Genomic DNA, 18,125 nt, shown 5'->3' on the forward strand with positions numbered 1-18,125 from the left:
CTCCAATACTTTAGCCACCTCATGAGAAGAGAAGACTCCCTGGAAAAGACTCTGATGTTGGGAAAGATGGGAGGGCACAAGGAGAAGGGGACGACAGAGGACGAGATGGTTGGACAGTGTTCTCGAAGCTACCAGCATGAGTTTGACCAAACTGTGGGAGGCAGTGGAAGACAGGAGTGCCTGGCGTGCTCTGGTCCATGGGGTCACGAAGAATCGGACACGACTAAACGACTAAACAACAACAACAAAGCTCGTATGCTCCTTGTTTGTCCCCAGTGTGTTACGTCCTCCTTACTCAACGCTGCAACCCAAATGAAGATCTGAGTGAGTAAGCATCTGGCTCACAGTTATTGCATGCATGCAAATAAGCTCTGATATCAATCCCCCCTCCCACTCCACACAGACTCTGATTGCCAAAACAGTCTTCTGCCAATCAAGATACGAGCAATTTGGTTGTGACTCACAAGTTATCTTCCCATTCAAGATTAGAGGTGGAAGGTTGCTCAACTCCAGTTTTAGCTCACCATTTCAGCCACTGTGCAAAAGATGACGTTTCGTATCAAGGTGCGGCCTTGGAGATAACCCCAGTACATTTGAACGTCCTAGTTCTGAAATCTGTTTGCTCAGGAAAGGAAGCGGGGATGCCACTGGAATGCCACTCGTGGCACAGCCCCTCCTCTGCACGCAGAAGGTCTCAGGTTCAACCTATGGCGCCTCCAGGCCGGTCTCAGAGAGAGCCCCAATCTGAAATACTGAGCTGCTGCCAGTCAGTGTAGATGGTACTGAGCTAGATGAACCAATAACCTTGTCATGTGACAAAGACACATGAGAGCAGAAGCAGCAAAGCAGGCTGGGAAGTGCTGGGACTGCACAGTCGTTTGGACCTACAAAAGTTATTCAGGCTAACTGTTGAGTCATTCTGACATGTGACGTAGTAGCCGGTTTCACTTTGTGTTCTCTGTAAGATGTCAGTGAGAGTTGGAACCATGTGTTTATGAAGAAGTTTATTTTAATTCAGTAAAGCTTTTATTCTTTAAAACTCTGCATTCTTAATTTAAGCTGCGCCTCAAACCTGACTTGGTACAAGGCAGCTTCCTAGGTTCCTGTGATTCAATCCATTATACCACAGTCCAGGGTGACTCTTTGCTTTGATGTCTCTCCGTTTCTCATTTTTCCATTCTTCAGTTCTCCACATTCCAATATCATCATCATCATCATCAATTATTTATTTATACCCTGCCCATCTGGCTGAGTTTCCCCAGCCACTTTGGGCAGTTTGCAGTTCCCCCCTGCTTAAAAAACAAAAGGAACCATGAAAACTTATCAGCATTGTAGTGCAAATTTCTCCTAATGCGATTTTCCCTAATACACACATTTTTGCAAAGCAGTTTCATGTTATATAATGCATTTGTATGTTATTTTCACCAATATGTGCTTTTTTTTGTTTTGCAAACTTTACTGCATTTTTGTGCATATTACTTGGCTGGAGAACTGCATTGCAAAATTTGAAGAAATGTGAATTTTGAAGGATTGCTGTGTTTCAGTTTGTGTATTGTTTTGGAAAGTGTGAATTAGGTAGTTTTGCCTTTAAATGTGAGGTGAATTGGATTTCTCCCCCATCCCTGCTGCATACAAACCATCCTCTTCCAATTTGGCTGCAATTGGAACAATCTGAACATGCTGGGAACTTGGGCCTGGGAGAGCACATCTTTGTTTGAAACTCTGTCCTGCCATTTGATACCCAAAATTTTCCTGACACAGTGCATGTGGAAGGCGTTGAGGCGTCGCTCCTGAAGTTTGTAAATTGCCCATGACTCATTCCCATAAAGCAGCGTGCTCCACACACAAGCCTGGTAGACATTCATCTTGGTATTGGACATTAGCATCCCATTCTCCCATACCCTTTTGGAGAGGCAAGCCATTGCTATAGCTGCCTTGCCAATACACTTGTCCTGCTCTGCATTGATGAAGAGGCTGCCGGTCAGTGCCGGATTTGCGTATAAGCTAAATAAGCCATAGCTTAGGGCCCCACTCTCTTGGGCCCCCCCAAAACAATTAAAGGAAAGAAAACCTGGATGTACATTTCCAAAATATAAGATAAAAAACAAATAAAATAAAACCTACATAAAGCAACAGTGTTTTGTGTTGTGTAGGCTCTTATGATGTAAGTAATGGGCCCCGCCTGCTAGCCTGCTCCCTAAAATATCACTGGTTTGCTCATGTCTATATATAGGGTTGTATTTCACTGTTAATATACTTCTTCTTAATTGTATTTCAGTTCAACAATTACTTTGATAAAATACATATTTTGTTATGTGCAAATGGCTTTAGATACCTATTGGGTCCATAAATTACCATATAGCATATATTCAACACAAAAAAGTGACAATTTGTTGTTGACAAAGGACAGCTGGACATATAAAGGGCCCCATTACCTTCAGTAGATTAGGGCCTTGTCAAACCTAAATCTGGCCCTGATGAGGGTTATGGTGGAACCTAGACAGACAAAATTGTCTACCACCTCAAGCATGTGGTCACCAAAGCTGATGCGTGGAGTGTTGGCAAAGTCCAGACCCAATATATTGGTTTGACGCTGAGGCTGAACTCCCTGCAGGCTTGGTCAAAACAGCTGATGAGTCTCTGTAGAGCTTCCTTGAAGTGTGCTGTCAAGGCTGTGGCATCTGCAAACAACATCTCTTTGATAAGGAGCCGCCACACTTTAGTCTTGGCCTGGAGATGTTGGCAATGCCTTAGAATATAGATAGATGATTGTTGTTGTTTAGTCGTTTAGTCGTGTCCGACTCTTCGTGACCCCATGGACCAGAGCACGCCAGGCACTCCTGTCTTCCACTGCCTCTCGCAGTTTGGTCAGACTCATGTTTGTAGCTTCGAGAACACTGTCCAACCATCTTGTCCTCTGTCGTCCCCTTCTCCTTGTGCCCTCCATCTTTCCCAACATCAGGGTCTTTTCCAGGGAGTCTTCTCTTCTCATGAGGTGGCCAAAGTATTGAAGCCTCAGCTTCACGATCTGTCCTTCCAGTGAGCACTCAGGGCTGATTTCCTTAAGAATGGATACGTTTGATCTTCTTGCGGTCCATGGGACTCTCAAGAGTTTCCTCCAGCACCATAATTCAAAAGCATCAATTCTTCGGCGATCAGCCTTCTTGATGGTCCAGCTCTCACTTCCATACATCACTACTGGGAAAACCATGGCTTTAACTATACGGACCTTTGTTGGCAAGGTGATGTCTCTGCTTTTTAAGACGCTGTCTAGGTTTGCCATCGCCTTTCTCCCAAGGAGCAGGCGTCTTTTAATTTCGTGACTGCTGTCACCATCTGCAGTGATCATGGAGCCCAAGAAAGTAAAATCTCTCACTGCCTCCATTTCTTCCCCTTCTATTTGCCAGGAGGTGATGGGACCAGTGGCCATGATCTTCGTTTTTCTGATGTTGAGCTTCAGACCATATTTTGCGCTCTCCTCTTTCACCCTCATTAAAAGGTTCTTTAATTCCTCCTCACTTTCTGCCATCAAGGTTGTGTCATCTGCATATCTGAGGTTGTTGATATTTCTTCCGGCAATCTTAATTCCGGCTTGGGATTCATCCAGCCCTGCCTTTCACATGATGAATTCTGCATATAAGTTAAATAAGCAGGGAGACAATATGCAGCCTTGCCGTACTCCTTTCCCAATTTTGAACCAATCAGTTGTTCCATATCCAGTTCTAACTGTAGCTTCTTGTCCCACATAGAGATTTCTCAGGAGACAGATGAGGTGATCAGGCACTCCCATTTCTTTAAGAACTTGCCATAGTTTGCTGTGGTCGACACAGTCAAAGGCTTTTGCATAGTCAATGAAGCAGAAGTAGATGTGTTTCTGGAACTCTCTAGCTTTCTCCATAATCCAGCGCATGTTTGCAATTTGGTCTCTGGTTCCTCTGCCCCTTCGAAATCCAGCTTGCACTTCTGGGAGTTCTCGGTCCACATACTGCTTAAGCCTGCCTTGTAGAATTTTAAGCATAACCTTGCTAGCGTGTGAAATGAGTGCAATTGTGCGGTAGTTGGAGCATTCTTTGGCACTGCCCTTCTTTGGGATTGGGATGTAGACTGATCTTCTCCAATCCTCTGGCCACTGCTGAGTTTTCCAAATTTGCTGGCATATTGAGTGTAGCACCTTAATAGCATCATCTTTTAAAATTTTAAATAGTTCAGCTGGAATATCATCACTTCCACTGGCCTTGTTATTTGCAGTGCTTTCTAAGGCCCATTTGACTTCACTCTCCAGGATGTCTGGCTCAAGGTCAGCAACCACACTACCTGGGGTGTACGAGCCATCCATATCTTTCTGGTATAATTCCTCTGTGTATTCTTGCCACCTCTTCTTGATGTCTTCTGCTTCTGTTAGGTCCTTACCACTTTTGTCCTTTATTATGGTAATCTTTGTACGAAATGTTCCTTTCATATCTCCAATTTTCTTGAACAGATCTCTGGTTCTTCCCATTCTGTTGTTTTCCTCTATTTCTTTGCATTGCTCGTTTAAGAAGGCCTTCTTGTCTCTCCTTGCTATTTTTTGGAAATCTGCATTCAATTTCCTGTATCTTTCACTATCTCCCTCGCATTTTGCTTGCCTTCTCTCCCCCGCTATTTGTAAGGCCTCATTGGACAGCCACTTTGCTTTCTTGCATTTCCTTTTCATTGGGATGGTTTTTGTTGCTGCCTCCTGTATAATGTTGCGAGCCTCCACCCATAGTTCTTCAGGCACTCTGTCCAACAAATCTAAATCCTTAAACCTGTTCCTCACTTCCACTGTGTATTCATAAGGGATTTGATTCAGATTGTATCTTACCGGCCCAGTGGTTTTTCCTACTTTCTTCAGTTTAAGCTTGAATTTTGCTATAAGAAGCTGATGATCTGAGCCACAGTCAGCTCCAGGTCTTGTTTTTGCTGACTGTATAGAGCTTCTCCATCTTTGGCTGCAGAGAATATAATCAATCTGATTACGATGCTGCCCATCTGGTGATGTCCACGTGTAGAGTCGTCTCTTGTGTTGTTGGAAAAGCGTGTTTGTGATGACCAGTTTGTTCTCTTGACAGAATTCTATTAGCCTTTGCCCTGTTTCGTTTTGATTTCCAAGGCCAAACTTACCAGTTGTTCCTTTTATCTCTTGATTCCCTACTTTAGCATTCCAATCCCCTATAATGAGAAGAACATCCTTCTTTGGTGTCACTTCTATAAGGTCTTGTAAGTCTTCATAGAATTTGTCAATTTCAGTTTCTTCAGCACCAGTAGTTGGTGCATAAACTTGGATTACTGTGATGTTAAAAGGTCTGCCTTGGATTCGTATCGAGATCATTCTATCATTTTTGGGATTGCATCCCAGTACAGCTTTCGCCACTCTTTTGTTGACTATGAGGGCCACTCCATTTCTTTTACGGGTTTCTTGCCCACAGTAGTAAATATGATGGTCATCCGAACTGAATTCGCCCATTCCCGTCCATTTTAGTTCACTGATGCCCAGGATGTCAATATTTATTCTTGCCATCTCATTTTTGACCACATCCAACTTACCCAGGTTCATGGTTCTTACATTCCAGCCTTGCCGTGGCGAAGGGGCTTGAATAACTCAGAGAAGCTATGAACTATGCCGAGCAGGGCACCCAAGATGAACAGGTCATAGTGGAGAGTTTTGACCAAACGTGATCCACCTGGAGGAGGAACCGGCAAGCCACTCCAGTATCCCTGCCAAGAAAACTCCATGGACAAAGACAACAGGCATATAAAAGTTATGACACTGGAAGATGAGCCCCTCAGGTCGGAAGGTGTCCAACATGCTACTGGGGAAGAGCGGAGGACAAGTACAAGTAGATCCAGAGCTGATGAAGCGGCTGGGCCAAAGCTGAAAGGACGCTCAGTTGCGGATATGCATGGAAGCGAAAGGAAAGTCCAATGCTGTAAAGAAAAATATTGCATAGGAACCTGGAATGTAAGATAGATGATAAGGAACACAATTAGCAAGCACTATCAATGAATGGACTTTGATGGCAAGACACAATGGCATGAGCTTTCAAACTATTACCATAGTGGATATTATGCTGTTGTTGAATAACATGGGGCCGTTATAACTACGGGAACAATCCTACATGTATGTATGGTGATGCCTCTTTCTTCTTCTGTTTTGGTTGATATGTTCTATATATTTTCCAAAAAACTAAATATTAATTAAAACAACCAAGTCTGATGGAATATGTATTGCAGGGGTGGGGAATTTGTGGCTCTCCAGATGTTGTTGAGCTATAGTTCCCATCACCCCAACCTCAGGCCATGATGGCAGGGGCTGATGGGAGCTGGAGTCCAACAATATCTGGAGAGCCACAGATTCCTCACTAGGGTGGCTTAGGCAGGTCCCCCAAAGGAGGGCACCCATTTGCATAGAATTTGCAAATTTTATTCACTTTTGGATTGGGGGCCCTCACCCCATAGAATGCTGAAGAATTTCCAGCCTCAGTTTCAGGGTTTCTGAGAGTCGAGGGGTGGTTGGGCCTCCTGAAATCAGGCCCTAAAGACAGAAACCAGATGGGGGTGGAAAAAAAACTCGAAGCGCTTTTAAAAAGCCTTTTTTCCCACAGGAAACTTCCATTACTGTTGTCTTTAGCCTTAGGTGAATTCTGTATCTGTCATTAAAAATTACTGCTGTCAACCGTAATGCATCAGAGAGGCAGGGAGGGAGAAGTAGGAGGGACAGGCTTGGGTTAGGCTCTGGTGGTCCGAAGAGGGAATTTAATATCTGCATGTTGCAGGTGTTTTGTTTTCCCCACTTAACTTCACCCAAACCAGAGCAAAAATCCACAAGTAGTTTTGTTTGGGACATCTTCTTTTTGCACAAATAGCTGAATGAGTGCTGGTTTCTAATTTTCTCTCAGGGAATATGGACAACTAATAGCATTTATAGCTCACCAAGGAGATCAGGGCAGCATACGTTTTATGGCTTCTAGACACAATGGTTCTGTTCCATCTTCACTGTGGAAGGCAGCAGGCCTCTGAATTCCAGGTGCTGGGAACTGCAAGGGGGAATAGCTGCTGTTGTGCTCAGGTCCTGATCAGAGGCTTCTCATAGGCATCTGGTTGATCACTGTGAGACCAGGATGCCAGACAAGACCCCTGGCTTTGGCCTGACCCCGCATAGCTTTTCTTACGTTTTTGTGTGTTCTTACCCGCCTTTCTCGTTTTATCTTCACAAATATCTTGCGATGTAGGTTAGGCAAGGAGGGAATGGCCCAAAGTCACCCACTGAGTTCCGTAACTTAGTTGGAAATGGATCCTGAGTCTGGCACTTGCCTGCTACGCCACGCAGGTTCCCAGTGCTAAAGAGAAAGACAGGTTATCCGTAACTTTTAAAAATACAAAAATATAGCAGGAATGATGAGCCAGGTGTTAAATGTCAGCCTACTTTTGAGTTGCTGAGATGTCAACTTTTGAGTTGAAAAACAATGTCTTCTGGAAGGCAGGGGAGGTGTCTGGAGGCAGAGCTAGGACAGGTAAAGCCAGGTCAGAATCTCATAAATTAAGGAGCGGAGGTAGGATAGAAACTTGGCTTTATGACTTTCCAACCCTAATGCTGGTTACCTAACAGAACCAGTGGTGCAATGAGTTACATTTCAAGGACACATTCACACAACAATCCCAGGAACTATAGAGCTACCATTCCCAGCACCCTGAAGAAGCTACTACAGCTCCCAGACACTGGCGGCACCACAATCCCGGTGGAGTGCCATCGCAGCTCCCCCCCCGCTGGGTGCCACGGCCCTAGGACATACGCCACACCCCCGGGACACGCGCCAGCCATGCCCCCGCCTGCTCTCCACCTCTGGTGCTGGAGCATGAAGCTCTGCCACTGGGAGCAGAATGTGCTTTGAAGGTATGGTGTGCCTGCATCCTTGGGCAACCATCTTGAGAAGCCTCCTTGGCTTAGCAGGATCACGTCTTATTGGTCTTTAAAGGTAAAGGTAAAGGTACCCCTGCCCGTACGGGCCAGTCTTGACAGACTCTGGGGTTGTGCGCCCATCTCACTTAAGAGGCCAGGGGCCAGCGCTGTCCGGAGACACTTCCGGGTCACGTGGCCAGCGTGACATCGCTGCTCTGGCCAGAGCCAGAGCCAGAGCCAGAGCCGCACACGGAAACGCCGTTTACCTTCCCGCTGGTAAGCGGTCCCTATTTATCTACTTGCACCCGGAGGTGCTTTCGAACTGCTAGGTTGGCAGGCGCTGGGACCGAGCAGCGGGAGCGCACCCCGCCGCAGGGATTCGAACCGCCGACCTTTCGATCGGCAAGCCCTAGGCGCTGAGGCTTTAACCCACAGCGCCACCTGCGTCACTGGTCTTTAGGCTCCAGCAAATGCCCGGCCTTTCCTGGCTACTGGTGAATGCAATGCATTCATCACAGGAACATAGTATCTCAAATCAGGTATGAATTCTGGCCCTCCTAGGACAGTACTCTCTACCTCGACTGGCAGTGGCTTTCCAGGATTTCAGACAGGAGTCTGTCATGGCCTTACCTGGAGACACTGAAAATGGAACCTGGGTCTTCTGATGCTTGACAGCAGGTGCTTTACCACTAAGCTTGGTTGTCTAAGACCCACAGGTGGTTTCCACTCCAAACTAAGATGGGCTGCAACAGCCATATCACTTTTTTTTTGTTCAGCACTTTTTAAAAAGAGAAGTAGAACGATGATGGGGGAGGGAGAATGGGGGAGGGAGAAAAAGAGGAGCATATCCCATAAAAAGCTATGTGGTTCACTGTTGCAAGCTGGAGTCAAAGCTGTGCCTTGGAACTGCCTGCCCTAGACACTGGAAGCAAGGGGGGAAACCCAAGCTCATGTGCTGTGGGGAAGGGGCATGGAGAACCTTTTCTGAGTGCAGTGAGTCACGGCATGAAATATCCCAAGATTCTTTCACAAATTAGCCAAGATTAAGTTGTGAGAAATTTCACCCAGTGCTTCTACATACATTTTTCCAGAAGCCAGCACCCATGGAAGTCATGTCTGCTTTTGTCACCCTTAAATGAGGACAAAAACCATCTGCAAAAACATCCTCCTGCCACCACACCATCCACAGGGATTAAGGATTTGCCTTGCCAGCTGGCTTGTCACGACAATGGTACAGTTTCTGTTGTGCATGCCACCCCTCTCAACATGACTTCCCATTCATTCGCCCTGCCTAAGCGGCACACAATTTAAATTTGCAAAACAACGGAAGGCGTTATTAATTGAGCAGGCCTTTGAAGAGGGCCGGGGTGGATTGAAGAGCACAGTTAGCTGTGTTGCTAGTAATTATTAGCACACTGTAATTACAATAACTGCTCCCCATAGGTTAGGACACCCTCTCTGCTCTATATATAAAGATCTCAGCAGCACCTGTCTTAGCTTGGCATCATTGCTTAATGCCGGCATTGCATGCTAAGAATGCTGTTTCACAACGCTGGGCCTCTGAAGCCCGCAGGCTAGTTAAACATCTGATCTCCTTCCGCATTGGTACAGCGCGTATGACTTCAGAATGCAATGTTCTCTACTTAAAAGGGCAGAGCTGCAGCTGGAAAAAACAACCATCACTCAGGGCTCCTGACACACATCCAAGTACTATCAGCATCAAAGGTAACATTCTGGTAACATTCATGCTTCCCAGCCTTGTCGTATGGGTGTTCCTCACCCACTCCTTCCACAAGGTGTGAGCACTCAGCATTTTCAGCTTCCCAAAGCCACACACCACCAATGTACAGGCTGTGCGTAGATTCTTCACACAGCGCATATCTGAACGACGGAATTTGCTCCTGTAAGAGGTAGTCATGGCCACTAACTTGGATGACTATACAAGAGGGTTGGACAAATTCATGGAGGAGAGGCTATCAATGGCTACCACCCTCAGTGGCTGTGTTCTGCTTCTGAATGTCAAATGCTGGGGATCCAGCTGCCAATGGGTGTCTGTCTGTCTGGCCATTTGTGCAAAGAGGATGCTGGACCAAGTGGGCCATTGGCCTGATCCAGCAGGCTCTTCTTATCTCCTACTAAGAATTAAGCTAAAAGAGTCCTTGCTGCTTTGCTGAGGGGGTTTGAGAAATGCAGTGACCATTTTGGAGGGAGGAGAGCTCACCTGGACCAGTTAAGGAGGCTGACAATTTTCTATTACCTTCAGTCTTTCTTCATATATGTAGTCTGAAAAGTGCAATCTCTCTGCATAGCAAGAGAGGAAGAGAGTCCAGCAACTGGTGGGAGGCAAGTGGGGGTGAGCTCCTTGCTTGGGGTACACTTGATCCACTGCCCCACTCAGGTGCCGCCAAGGCTCCCCAGAGGAAGGAAGAAGTGGTGAAAAGAAGAGTTTGCTTCCCATCAGAAAAACATCTAGCCTGGCTTTGGTTAGGGAGGCAGTGCAGCATATGGATTTTCTCCAGAAAAGAGGCCGCAGCAAACAGAAATGCCTGGATGTAGGATTTTACACTCCTCCCTTCCCAGCCCTGGAAAAGCCTCCAGTAACGCTGGCTTTATGCAGATGAAGCAAGTTTCACCCAATGCGATTAAAAATTGCAATCAAAACCATACCCCCCCTCCTCCCAGCCCCTGGGTGGGTCTGTTTGCCTGAGCACACACAGAGTTAGTGTGCAACAAACAGTCAACACCAGCAAAAGCAGGAATCCGTTTATCATTCTTGAAGCAGAGATTATATTCCTCACCCATCCTACACACCTACACTTGCAGAAAATGCCGGTGACCTCCCTTTCTGCCTAACGAAGAAGGAGAATTAATTAGGAGATGCTGTTGCACCTATCTCTCCAGGCTCCATCAGCGAGGCGTCTGGCAAGTCTCCTGCTTTTGCTGTAGCAACAAGGAATTTCGCCCCCCAAAATTACACCTCTGATGTGCACCAGAAAACATGGCCCTGCCTGGAGGAAAAGGGCTGGCTGTGCCATGCAGAGGGCTGTCTGAGGCAAAGCCCAGATGGATTCCTCCGCTAGATAAATCTGAGGTCAGGCAGACACACCCAGATCCTGCAGTTAGAACATGTGGGGCACTGATATCCAACCCACCCCACCCCACCCAGTTGCAGAGGAGCATTTTATTTATTTACCCATCAGCCCCAAAGGCTCCCAGATCAGGCGAGGTACAATCAATTCAAACAGGCTTACAATCAAAGGAAAGTGGCACACAAGGACAGAGAGGAGAGAGGGGAAAAGCAAGCTCAGACCCCATTTTAGTTTTGTTACTTGTAAAAGAGAAATAAAAAAATCAGAGTGGTTTACAACAATCGTACACAAAACCATACAATAAAAACCAAATAAAAAAGCCCCAACCAGAAATCAGCTATTATGGAAGGATGTGTTCTTAATTGCCCGTATAGCCTGACAGAGTAAACAAACAAACAAAAGTTTACTTAAAAATTGAAAGAGAAGGCAGAGTATTCCACAAGACTGGGCTGATGACACAAAAAGCTTGGTTTCTCATTGTTGGGAAATGGCCAATGATGCTCCTGCAGATGATCTCAGTGATCAAGCTGGAAGTCCCTGAGATACCCTGGATTTAAGTTGTTCAGGGCTTTGCAAATTAATTCAAGGACCTGTTGTTGGCCTGATGCAATCTGGCTCTGCTCCATACTGCACCCTTGGCAGCTTCTGAACCAAGTCCAAGCACAGAGGACATTGCAGTAGTCCAGCCTCAAGGTTCCCAATGCAGGACTACAGTAGTCAGGCTATCCCTGTCCAGGAATGGCTGTTGCCGGTGAACCAGACTCCTAGCCTCCAGTGACAATAGTAGTTCTTATAATCATCATCTGGGATAGAAATAGTTCAAAGGTAGGAAGTGCCTGATAGAGCTGGCCATGATGGAAGGAGCCCTGCTTCTCATCTCTTGCCACTGAGGCAGCCGGATGGATGAATGGGTGGGTGGGTGCATCATGGATGGAAGCTAGCTAGCTAGCTAGCCGGGCAACCCAGAAGGTGAGCATGACTTCCCTCAAAAGGTTTCCCAGACTGAGAGCACAGCAGGCCTCAGCACTTTATAGCAGGAGGTAGAATAGGAGTGGCTCTCCAGGACCACTTGATTACCAGGGCGAGGAGGATCCTGGTCTGTGGGCAATGCCAGCTCAAGTTGTTCAGCTGCCTGAGGCTCCTTGCTGTGTTGTACTGTGTGATATTGACCTTGGGCTGTTTCCTGACCTTCTGGTTCACGTTGGTACCCAGTGCTTTTTTCTGGGGGGACACAGGGGTACGCATACCCCTAAACATTTTGTGACTCTAACAGGAGAAGAAACCAAAAAAAATAATTTTTTTACTTTCTTCTGTAACACGGTGAATCGGCAGTTCCATTGCTACCCCCGATGGCAGCCTTAGTTCCTTTCCTAGTGTTTCCTGAGTCTCAGACGGAAGCGAGCGTTTAATGTGTGAAGCAGTGTGGAATGTGGATGTGTGGTGTTTTACAGATGAATTGGGAGGATGTTAGTGCACACAACCTCACGCTAATGTGGAAGTTATTGTGAACTGTCAGCTATGTAATATGAGGTAATGCATGTTCTTTGTACTTTTGTCCATTTACTGTATTTATTTTCCCCAATTTGAACTATAAAATGGTGATTTTCTTGAGTCAAAATCAGAGTACTCCCTAAACATATTTTTAGGGGGGGGAAGAAGCACTGTTGGCACCCATACTGTGTTTGACCTCTGCTTGTTTGGCCTGGACTGCACCAGGAACCCTGCTGATTGAGAGCACCCACTGGCATGTAACATGGAAATACTGACTTTACTGCCTTGTTTTCTGGCACCTGGGGGAGGAGAACAGCTATGATACTTTTACCTTTCCTGTTCACTTCGTGGCCTGAAATGGCTGTCTAAAAAAGGTAAAGGCAAATAGACCCCTGGACGGTTAAGTTCAGCCAAAGGCTATTATGGGGTTGCAGCACCCATCTTGCTTTTCAGGCCAAGAGAGCCAGCATGACTAAACTGTTTCAGGCGCAACGGAACACCGTGGTGGAAACCAGAGTGCATGGAAACGACATTTACCTTCCCGCCGCAGCGGTACCTATTTATCTGCTTGCACTGGTGTGCTTTTGAACTGCTAAGTTGGCAGGAGCAGGGACAGAGAAAAAGGAGCTCACCCTGTCGGAGGGATTTGAACTGCCGATCTTCTGATCGGCAAGCCCAGGTGGCTCAGTGGTTTAGACCACAGCACCACCCGTGTCCCTTTAATGGCTGTCTAGCACAGGGGTAGCCAATGTGGTGACCTCCAGGTGTTATCGGACTTCAGTTCCCCTCAACTGGCATTGGCCATGCTGGCAGGGGCTGATGGAAGTTGTAGTTTAGCAAACCTATGGAGGGCACCCCATGGTGCTCTAGCATGTAGGCGAGACTGTCCCCAGTTTTTACATCCCGACCCGCCTCTCCTTTCTAAACTGTCAGCTCTGATGATGCAGAGAAGGTGTGGAAGTGAAACACTGATGTCAAGATCTCTGAGGAATTCAAGGGAGGGAGTAGTAGCAAGGGTTAATTCACACCTCATTAAAGTGTGCAAATTAGTGGGATTAAGCGTCAATAAACCGCAAGTGTGAACAAGCCCAATTCAAGATGTGTTTTGCAAACACCCATCAAGCCTGAACAGTCGTGCTTTACTGTAAACAGGGAGGGCTGAGCTGGGGGAAGACTTATCTGCTTCTCTTTCCTTGGCAATAAACAAGGCTTGAGGTTTGACTTCAAAGACCTACAGATGTGGTGGAAGGAGGGGTTTCTCCAACGCATCCATATAGCTTAGGCCCTTAGGCCTAAGGGAGTGACCACCCAGTGAACTTGTCTATTGCAGGAAGTTTTACCTCTCCCGATTTTCCCATGTCCATGGTATCGACAAGAGGTTCTCTCCATTATACATGATATAGGTCAATTATCCAGACAAGGAGTGCAGAATGTTTTTCAGGCTGAGGGCTGCTTTCCCCTCTATGCAGCCTTCCAAGGGCTGCAGGTTGAAGGTGTGAGCTTTTAGGTCAATAAACAATAATCAAATTCACCTCTATCTGCTTATTTTGAAATTTGCAAAAATGACACCTGCACCTTACATTCAAAGCACTCTGATCCTACTTTAACAGCCATGGCTTACCCCAAAGCATCCTGGGAACTGTAGTTTGTGACAGGTTCTGAGAACTGTTAGAACCAAAATTTCCACCATTCTTTGGGAAGAGGGATTGACGTTAAACCAGCGGTTCCCATTTTTTCCTCTTTATAGACCATCTGCAAATCGCTGACGGTCTTGGCAGGCAACTTAATAACCCTCCCCTCGTTTGTTGTAGCAATTCTAATGCATTGTGCTAGACGAGGTATGATTTCTAACTGTGTTTTTACAGACATGCCAGTGACCACATGAATGAAGTTCATGGAGCACAGTTTAGGGAATTCCTTTATTAAACCACTCCTTTGTTATCACACTACAGATCCCAGGATTCTTGGGGGGAAGCTATGATTGTTATAGAGGTATAATAGCAGTTTAAGTGTAAGGTGAAGATATGGCCAGTGCCTGCAGATTCTGAGATGAAGAGGACACAGAAGTTCAGCTAGGCACAGCCAGTATCAATTTCGCAGAGGCATCGGGACACAAGACACTCCTCCAAGTAGCCATCTATAAGACTACCACAGAGCACTGAGTGTTTGCTAGCCCCCATCTTCCTGCTTTTGAGATTCTAGATGGAATGCAGAGATCTTAATAGGCACAACTGAAAGATTCTCTCTATTTTTTCATTTTCTTTATTTTTTTAAGTAGACACTTCCAGGAGCATTACTTTCTTCAGAAAGGCTGGATGTACCAACGCAACTCTAGTCCAGACAGGTGGCCTATAGGATTGCCATACGTCCGGAATACTGCAGTTGGAAGTAGTGTCTGGGTGGAAATCGCTCAAATGCCCAGGGAAATCCAGTATGACAGCCCATGTTGTCAGCGTCGTTTTGGGCATTTTTTCTAAAAAAATAGCTCAAAAACTTCATTTTTTTCCTGCTTGAAATATGACACCCCTACCTTTTAGTACATGGGTAGGCAAACAAAGGCCCGGGGGCCGGATCCAGCCCAATCGCCTTCTAAATCCAGCCCACAGATGGTCCGGGAATCAGCGTGTTTTTACATGAGTAGAATGTGTTCTTTTATTTAAAATGCATCTCTGTGTTATATTTGTGGGGCATAGAAATTCATTCCCCCCCCCCAAAAAAAAATATAATCCGGCCCCCCACAAGGTCTGAGGGACAGTGGACCTGCCCCCTGCTGAAAAAGTTTGCTGACCCCTGTTTTAGTACATTGAAAGCACATAGCTTTTCCTAACAAATCCTGGGAGCTGTAGTTTGTTGTGGGTGTTGGGAATTGTAGCTCAGTGAGGGGAAAGTGACAGTTCCCAAGATTCTTTGGGAGGAAGCCATGTGCTCTAAATGTATGCCACAAATGTGACCTTATAGCACCATTTATCAGGAAAGTGTCAGAAACGAGGGACTGTCCCTGGTGAACAGGGCCAGTCAGAACATATTCGTGACACAAACCTTTGCCCTGCGAAACTGTCTCTGGAGCAGATGGAGGAGGAGAGTGCTTACTCATGGGCTGATTCAGAGAGGCCTTGCCTACTTTCTGCATTTCTAAAATTTGCTGCTAGGGGAAATAAAAATACATGCTTCATACTAGTATTGTCTATAATTTTCTGTTGCTACAGGGTCCCTTTGCCAGAGACCAATACAAAGCAGACCAGACCAGAGGCAGCTTTTAAGAAGAAATTCCACTCTTTCCCCCTCTCTTCGCATTATGAAAAGCTGGCCATTCCTGGTGCCTTCCAGATGTTTGGGACTACAACTCCCATCAGCCGCAGACAGCATGGCCCTGCTGAGCTAGATGGACTAATGGTCTGACTCACTATAAGGCAACATCCCATTATTCTAAAGGATGATGCAGCTGGGCTTTAATGTCACTTTGGTCTGGTCCAGCAAGGGAGTGAATGGTGAGAGAGAAAGGCAGACCTAGATAGTGGCGGTGAAAGTAGAATTAGTGTATAATGTTTTTAAAATAAAATAATGAGCAGATTCCATGCAGATTCCAAGTGCCCCTATTTTCAGGGACAGTCCTGGATTTAGAGAAGCCGGAATGTCCCACTTTTCCTTAGGACGTCCCTATTTTCATTGGAGAAATGTTGGAGGGTATGGGGTTATGCAACCCTCTGAACCAAGGAGATAAGTAACTATACATTGTAACTACATTGGCTGCCAGTACGTTTCCGAGCACAATTCAAAGTGTTGGAGCTGACCTTTAAAGCCCTAAACGGCCTCGGTCCAGTATATCTGAAGGAGTGTCTCCACCCCCATAGTTCAGCCCGGACACTGAGGTCCAGTGCCGAGGGTCTTCTGGCGGTTCCCTCACTGCGAGAAGCTAAGTTACAGGGAACCAGGCAGAGGGCCTTCTCGGTAGTGGCGCCCTCCCTGTGGAACGCCCTCCCACCAGATGTCAAAGAGAACAACAACTACCAGACTTTTAGAAGACATCTGAAGGCAGCCCTGTTTAGGGAAGTGTCAGAGCTGCCTCCAGGTCCCAGCTCACAGAGGACCAACGCTAGGCTGTAGTTATGTACAAAAGTCTTTATTGAGGTTCAGTTTCCATTTTAAAGCTGCAGCGCGCAGCTCTACGTCTCAACCCTAGACCGGCGAAGTCCCGTCTGAGTCTCCGCCCCTTCCACACCAGTTTAAGACTCTCGCCTTGCTCCACCTCTTCCTAAGTTCCTTTCTCCTCTGGGCCCTCCTGCCCGCTAGGGTTTCATCCTTCCTGGACTCCTCTGACGCTGATCCTGATGATTCTTCCCCCTCCTTCCGGCGGGCTTTAGGACCTGGTTCCCTATCCGGGCTACCTTCTGTGCCGCTCGCCTGTACATTTGAACTTGGCGCGCGCGCCCAGCCTGCAACTTTCCTCTTGACCATTCCCTCGCTCTCCGATGGAGGCGTGGCCACCCCTGACTCCTCTTCTCTCGCTGGTGGTGAATATGTGGGCTCTGATACCTGGGACTCCTCCCCCCCACTATGCTCTGGTGGGGAAGCTGGTCCTGATTTCCAACTGCTGCTCTGGGAGTCCCCGCTGGCCCCTTGTTTCTGGGGTGTCCCCCTTGGGTCCCCCCTTGCCCTGCCCATCGGCACCCCCTTCTGTGAATCTTCCGATTCGCTGGAGAGGCTCACAGAATCTATTGGGCTGCTGTCATCCTCTCCTACGCTGCCCTTGGATTGCTCCCCCTCGCTCTCCATCTCCTCTCCTCCCTGCGCTCCCGCTGAGTCCCTGACAGGAAGCTTTTAATGTTTGATGTATTACAGTATTTTAATATTTTTTTGGAAGCCGCCCAGAGTGGCTGGGGAAGCCCAGCCAGATGGGTGGGGTATAAATAATAAATTATTATTATTATTATTATTATTATTATTATTATTATACCTTTGGAATACATCTGAATGCAGTTCTGTATAGGGATGTTTTCAGATGTTTAATATTGTGTTATGTTTTTTATATTTGTTGGAAGCTGCCCAGAGTGGCTGAGGCAACCCAGTCTGATGGGCGGGGATAAATGATAACATGATGATGATGATGATGATGATGATGATGATGATGATGGAATAGCACATCCCTATTTTCATCGTGGACCTCTACCCGAGTCCTGCTCCGCCAGAACCACTGCCAACTTGCCTCTAAGCATACAAGATACATACTGTACTGTACACATGTTAAAAGACTAAAGGTGCTTTTAAAAGCTTTTCAGGTTTGAATAACCAAAGTTAATCATTCACTTAACATTTTGTAGAAGGACATAGGGGGTTTTTCTGCAGCACGTTTTTCTCTGAAATGTGCTTGTCAACAGCAGCTCTACCCAACAACTGCCGCCAGAACCTCCATAATGCCCTAAAGCATGGTGTCATTCCAGCGTCAGTAGAACAAGAGGAATTATGGTTGCAAAAGGTGTTCAGTTTTATGAGCAGGAGGAACACGCTTTAGGGTTGCCGTGAGGAGATGTCGCAAACTGCACCACTGCAAGCCAAATCATCCCAGGGCCGTCTATCATAGGTAGGTGTTAGAGGTACTCACAAAATATGTATACTGAACTTGTGGATTG

This window comes from Podarcis cretensis, assembly GCF_951804945.1.
Source record: "Podarcis cretensis genome assembly, chromosome: 8".
Classification (NCBI taxonomy): Eukaryota; Metazoa; Chordata; class Lepidosauria; order Squamata; family Lacertidae; genus Podarcis; species Podarcis cretensis.